This window comes from Miscanthus floridulus, chromosome 4 (assembly GCF_019320115.1).
Source record: "Miscanthus floridulus cultivar M001 chromosome 4, ASM1932011v1, whole genome shotgun sequence".
NCBI classification, from domain to species: domain Eukaryota; kingdom Viridiplantae; phylum Streptophyta; class Magnoliopsida; order Poales; family Poaceae; genus Miscanthus; species Miscanthus floridulus.
This window is the reverse complement of record NC_089583.1, coordinates 34,927,663-34,934,696: the sequence shown is the minus strand read 5'-3', so window position 1 is coordinate 34,934,696 and position 7,034 is coordinate 34,927,663. Positions and strand designations below refer to the sequence as shown.

Here is a 7,034-nt window from a genome sequence, read left to right as displayed (position 1 = left end):
AATGCACGAAGGTAATGTATCTATGTTCATCTTGCATGTTCAACCAAAGTCAAATGTATTCAACTTTAACTAAATTTATATAAAAATATATTAATATTTATTATATAATTAGTACTCCCTCCGTTCCAAATTATAAGTCGTTTTGACTTTTTTGGTTTATGTATTTTATAATATATCTAGATATATTATTATATCTAGATGCATAGCAAAATAGATGTACCAAAAAAATCAAAGCGACTTATAATTTAGAACGGGTGGAGTATTATTAGATAGATTATTTTTTTGTGAAAAATTAGATAGATCATTTATTCTAATTTCATAATAAATTTATTTGGAGATACAAATATTGATAATATTTACTACAAATCTAGTTAAACTTAAGAAAAATTTGACCGGCACGCAAACCATATAGCGACAAATATTTAGAGATAGAGGGAGTATATAACTATTTATCAAATGCAGATGGGATATCAAGATCAAACTATCATTACTATTGACAGATCGAAATTGCAAAAACTATATGTGGCTGCCCTCACTTGTGGAAGAGCACTTCCATGTCCTCTAGGCTCCGGCCCTTGGTCACCGGCAGCCGCATGTACACAAACACAAACGCAGCTGCAGTCACCGCCAGGGAAAGATTTATCGGCCGAAATCTCCTGATATATTATTTTTATCCGCAGGTGCCGATAAGAAAATATCTACTTTTTCGTACAAATTTTGTTTAAATTTATTTAAATTTACTTTAAATTTAAATTAAATTTTATTTGAATTTGGTCCGATATTTCCGATATATCATGTTTATCCTCTTTATGTGTGACTCCGATAAATTTTAATTTTCAAAAATGAAAACCTTGGTCACCGCAGCTTAGAGGAAGAAGCACCCAGGCATGGTGATCCCGTCGGCGAGCGAGATGAACGTCATGCTCACCACCCCGCACGTGAGCCTGTTCACCGCCATGGCCAGGCTCGAGCCCTGTGCGCGGAGCCGCAGTGGCAAGACCTCCGCGCTGTACGCCGACACCACCGACCCGTACCCGATCGAGTACGTGGCCACGACGGCCAGCACCGACGCCAGGCACGCCGCGGCCGTCGCCGGTGACGACGACGAAGACGAAGACGTCGTGCTCGTGCCTACGTACAGCGTCACGGCGAGGGCGGTCGCCGTCGTGGCGACTCCCGCGGTGCTGGCGAGGAGGAGCGCGGGCGCCGGCAGAGGCGGTCGGTGAAGAGCATGCCCACGAGGACGAAGCACGTCTTCACCGCTCCAATGGCCACAGTGGCGCCGAGGATGGCGGAGTTGGACGCCATACCGACCGCCTTGAAAACCAGCGGGCTGTAGAGGAGGATGGCGTCGACGCCGGACGCCTGCACGAAGAAGTGGAGCCCGAGAACGCACGTGAGGATCCGCGGCACGCTTGTCGATGGCCGCCGGACGAGGAGCTGCTTCCAGACACCAGCACCGCCGCTGTGGCGTGCGGCAGCGGGTGGTGGCTCAGCGTCAGCGACGGCTCGCTTGATATCCCCGAGCCGGAGGTAGGCGTCGGCCGGGGTATCCGACGTGCGCAGGAGCACCGCGCGCGCGTCGCCGTGGCGGCCCTGCATCGCGAGCCACCACGGTGATTCCGGCACGAAGAGCACCCCGGAGGCGATAAACACGGGCGGGATGACACCGATCCTGTACATGGCGCGCCACCCGAGGTGCACCGGCAGGCCGGAGAACGCGTAGCTGGACACGTAGCTGAGCAGGATGCCGACGTTGATGAACATCTGCACGTATACGTCGATGAACGTCTTCATCTTTAATTAATATAAAGACGACGAAATTAAAGCGAGCTTCGAATCAACCAGCATGCATGTATCCAAAACGAATACGTACGTCAAGCATGGATGAGAGGACGCCACGCGTGGACGGCGGCGATATCTCGGCGTTGTACACGGGGGCGACGACGCGGGCGAACCCGGAGCCGACGCTGGTGACGAAGCGCGCCGCCATGAGCGCGGCGAAGCTGGTGCCCAGCGACACGCCATGAGCGCGGCGAAGCTGGTGCCCAGCGACATGGCGAGCGCGCCGGCCATGAAAGAAGGCGTTGGCGAGCACGAGGGTGCGGCGGCGGCCCAGGTGGTCGGCCACCCAGCCGGCGGGGAGGATGGACGCGAGCATGAAGACGTTCATGGACCCCGCCAGCACCTCGACCTCGGCGTCGGTGAGCCCCACGTCCTCCCGCATGAACAGCTCCGCGCCGCTCATCAGCGTCAGGCCTGCAAAACACGTACGGATCGGAAGCATGCATGAGCTAGCACCTCTTCGTGATGTAGTAAAATGCCTCCATGGATGGTGGTAACTTGCAGCAACGACGTACGTACGTATACACGTACTATAGCCATGTAGCATGGTGGTGACGGAGGCGAGCGTGGCGCAGACGAAGGCGAACAACCCGTTCCGGCGCGGTGCACCTGCTAGCAGCGGCGGCGGCGTCCCCTCCGTTGACGAGAGCAGGAGTGGCGCCTCAGTGGTGGCATCGGCGCTGCCGACAGCCTGAGCCATGGCGGCGCGGCGGAGCTCCGATCCTCGGCTTGGTTTCCCATCGGCTTGTATATCGTGTTTGGCCGTTTAGATACTTAGTACAAGGTCGTGTTGTGGTTGTGATCACTAGCAGCTCGATCGGTGATATATAGAGTACTAAGTAGTTTTTTTTTTGATATAGTGTACTAAGTAGTTGGCAAATTATATGCCTATAATGGGACACGTGAAAAATATCAATACCTGGAATCCTTTGCAGGACAACGGGTTTCCTTTCCGGTTCAGTACCTGGGGCTGCCCCTCACATTGGGCCGATTGAAGCTAATGCACGTCCAGAAATATTATTTATTGACAAAACAAGGGCGAAGCTAGCGGGATGGCAAGGCCGGCTCCTAAATGCAGCTGGACGCGAACTAGTACGCTCAGTTCTTAGCACCATCACAATCTATCTTTTAATTTGTCCGCTCTCAAGGTCCCAAAACAACTCACTGAAGACACAGGCAAAGCATGTCGTCGCTTCCTTTGGGCTGGTGATAGTGAAATATCGGGCGGTTAGTGCAAAGTGGCTTGGCCTCTAGTAGCTAAGCCAATTGAATTTGGAGGGCTGGGAGTTCTGGAACTAGAGAGATTCAGTAGAGCAGTGCGACTGCCATGGCTTTGGTTCTTGTTGACGACTAAAATTAATTTGGAAGCATGAAATAACTTTTAAACAATATTTCTGGAATTAATATGGTCACAAAAATATATTTGGAATATTGTGTCAAAAATCCGGAGAAAGAAAGAAGGAAATCGGCAACGTTTCCTGCTAAACCGGACTGGCCGGTTGGGAAACCAGCCAGGCCTGTTGGTTCCTATGCCTGACCAGCTAGGCTGGTTGGTTGCCTATTGCCGTGCACTCCTTGCCGATTATCCAGGCTAGCTGTTGGGCAGGCCAAAGCCAGTTACCGTGTTGCTGTTGGTCAACATGGCCGCTGGCCTCTTCCTTCCCTGTGCTGCACGCTCTGCTGCTGGTCTGCTGGACGAGCGGCCAGCCTGTTGGCCAGGCCTGCTGCTGCCGCACCTTTCTTCCTTGCCTGCTGCTGATGCCTGCTTCTTTGATGAACGATCGGCTCAGCTGGTTCAGCAACCGGCCAAGCCCGCTTGCCTGCTGTGCGTGTGCTGCCCAACCGGCCTAGCCGGTTTGAAAACCCTTTTTGACCGGGACTTGGACGAGATTTGAAAACTTGAAGATTACGATCTGAAGTTGTTTCATATTAGGATAAGACCACCCACTCTATATATATGAGAGGATCACGGCTGATCGAAGGATCCAACCCTTAATCGTCAAAAAACGCATCTACAAACCCTTTTACCCTCTCCTTTCTCTGCCTTGTTGTTCATCACGTCTCCCGAGGAGATTTAATGGTGTTCTAGACGGCCTTGCTGGTCATAGGACACCCTCCACGTGCTCCTCCCCGACGGGTCATCTCTAGATTGGTTTCGTCGGTTCGCTCATGTTCTTGCTGGTTTGTGGGTTGATTTGCAACCCCCTGGGCGTTCTAGCCCTGCGGGTGTGTGATTTGGATCACATCTGATGTCAACACACTTTTTGGTGACTACGCTGGGTAAGAAGAAGCAAGCCAAGATTCGATCCACTAGCGACATGGGGAGCAAAGGTGTTGATGGTGACAAGGGTGACAGGACAGATTCCTTCAATCAAGCCAACATCAATCACCCCGAGTCCGTTGAAGAGCTTCCTGAGGAGTTAAAGCAACAAGTGGAAGCCAAGTTCAACACCGTTCTAAAAGCTTTTCTTGAGAGCTGCGTTAAAGATCAGCGGGACAACGTTACCCAATACAAAGAGTCGGATTTCAGCGGTTTACTTCCTTCATCATCATCTGCACCCACACCAGAAGATAAAGCCAATGCAAAGGCTAGGTATGATGAAGAGATAAGAACCGATGATCCTTATCCAACTCATGCAAATTATGCTACAATGCTAAATGATACAAGGAATACGCTTACAAATACTATTCAGCATTCATTTAGCTTGCTTAGTAATCGTTTGGATAAGCTAGAGGGCAAGGCAATCGATTGTGATCAATTGGGTGCTGCACAACAACCCCAATTTGATATGCCCTTAAATTTTTATAATAATCAAACTTCTCACTCTGTAGCCAACAAGCTTCAATCGTCCCTTTCGGCGTCTGAAACCGATAGGGCCGGTTGTCATGGAGCTAGTACATCAGCACATACAGTCGCCGCTACCCAAAATTCGGGTCGTATTCTTCGAACCGATCATGGGGCATCAGCAAATAGAACTTCAGGGGGGCATAACACGGTTTTACCTAACCCACTGATGTCACCTAACCAAATTCCTACATTTAATGTTGCTCCTGATGCTTCCACAGACGATTTTAATGAAGCTTTGAATCGGTTTAGAGAAGATTTAACTAAATCTCTTGAAGGCAGTTTGGGTGTGCAAATTAAGCCCAATAGGAATACATATCATAAGTCGTACCCTTCTACTTTTGATTTTATGAAAGCGAATGATGGTTGGAGGGTACCAGATTTTCATAAATTTAGTCGTGATGATAGTAAGTCAAACTATTTAGCATATTAGCATGTTTCTTGCACAAATGGGTGAAGCTAGTACCTTAGAATTTATGAAAGTTTGTCATTTTTCTTTGTCTCTTACCAGTACAGCTTTTGCTTGGTTTACTTCATTACCATCTTGCTCTATTGGTTCATGGGCTGAGTTAGAAGAAAATTTTCATAATCACTTTTATAATGGTACTCATGAACTAGATTGTCTCATCTCACATCGGTTCGTCAAGGGTGTGATGAGCCCGTCCTTGATTTTTTTCAAACGATTCAAAGAAATCAAGAACCGATGTTTACATTTAATGATGTCTGAAAGAGACTTGACCGATTTATATTTTGTTGGCCTACGTCCTAACATTAGAGACAAACTTGAGCATTATGAGTTTGTTAATGTTAATCAATTGTTACAAAAGGTTGTTTCAGTTGAATCGAGCCTCAAAGAGTCCCATGATGCTTATAGGTCACATCATCCGAATATGCATGTTATAGATGGATATTCCGATGGTTCAGACGATGAAAATAAAGAATGTTATGCTACTGAAATTAGATGGCAAGCTAAAAATAAATTAGTTACATGTCCTTCTCTCAAACCGATTCATAAGAACCAGAATGAAGAAGTGAAGTTTACTTTTGATTTCTCTAAATGTGACCGAATCTTTGATGAATTACTTAAATTCGGTTATATTAGAATTACTCATACATTGCCATCACCTGGGGAATTGAAAAGGAAAGCTTATTGCAAATATCATAATTCTTTTTCTCATGCCATTAATGATTGCAATGTTTTCTATCGGTAGGTCCATAAGGGACGATTGAGTCTTATTGAGATGCAAGTTGATAAGTTTCCTTTTCCAATGCATATGGTTGAAAAAGGGGAGCCTGCTGTTTTGATTCGCCCGGAGCAAGCTGATTCAATCCCAAGGCAAAAATGTGATAATCGGTGAGCATCAGGAATTGCCAAGAGTTGAGAAGGTTGTGGGGGCGCAAAGTGGTTCTTGAGAAGAATGAGGATGGCAAAAATCAACTCAAGATCACAGCAAGCTCAACCAAGTATTCAAACAAGCGCCAGCACGACGAAGCGGGGGTGGCTCAGCAAAGGCCTGCTAGGCCGTTTCCACATCACAGACAAACTGGCCAGGCCGGTTCGTCAAGTTCCAGCAGCCCAGGTCATTTCCTCTTCCATACAGTGTTCGTCTAAATGGGCTAAATGGCTGATTAAATGGTCACTAAATGGTAAACGGTGGTAAACTGTTTTGTTTAGGGGGTAAACGGAAATTAAACGGTTGACCGTTTAAATGGTCAAAAATGGGAAAAACAGTCTAAACGGCCTAAACAGAACGGAGATAAACAGTACTAAATGGGCTAAACAGATGTTTAAACGACTGTTTAGGCGAACACGAGGTAAATCTAGTTCAATTTTGTATGGATAAATTTGTATACTTAAGTTTATTATATTTATAAATGTGTACACTTGATATGTTACATGCATAAATATTTATATTTGGTTCTTTTCACATACATAAATATATATACATACAAAAATAATTAATTTTTACTCAGATAAATATGTATAAATGTTAGAATACTTGATTTTTTACATGCACATATATAATTATATGTATTTTTTTTAAAAATACAAAACCGTTTAACTTCGTTTAAACACCGTGTAAACAACTTAAACGCTAACCGAAGAACGACCATATAAAGACCGTTTACCATTTAGGAAAACATTGCTTCCATATCACACATACGACAATAATGTCAGCCATATTCCTCGTGAGATACTTGAGGAAGCTAGCATCGAGCAGAATCCCCAAGATGTGCCATTGTGTGACTGAGTCAACGCCAAGCAACAAGGTCTGCCTATGATGAGATAATGGCCACTGTCTAGTGCAAACAAGACGGGTTGTTTTTTGTGGATGGACCTAGC

At 46.3% G+C, this 7,034-nt stretch overlaps 1 pseudogene; it reads right to left on the bottom strand.

Moving 5' to 3' along the window:
- Positions 1 to 532: 532 nt before the first annotated feature.
- Positions 533 to 2,545, bottom strand: LOC136551297 (polyol transporter 5-like; annotated as a pseudogene).
- Positions 2,546 to 7,034: the final 4,489 nt, after the last annotated feature.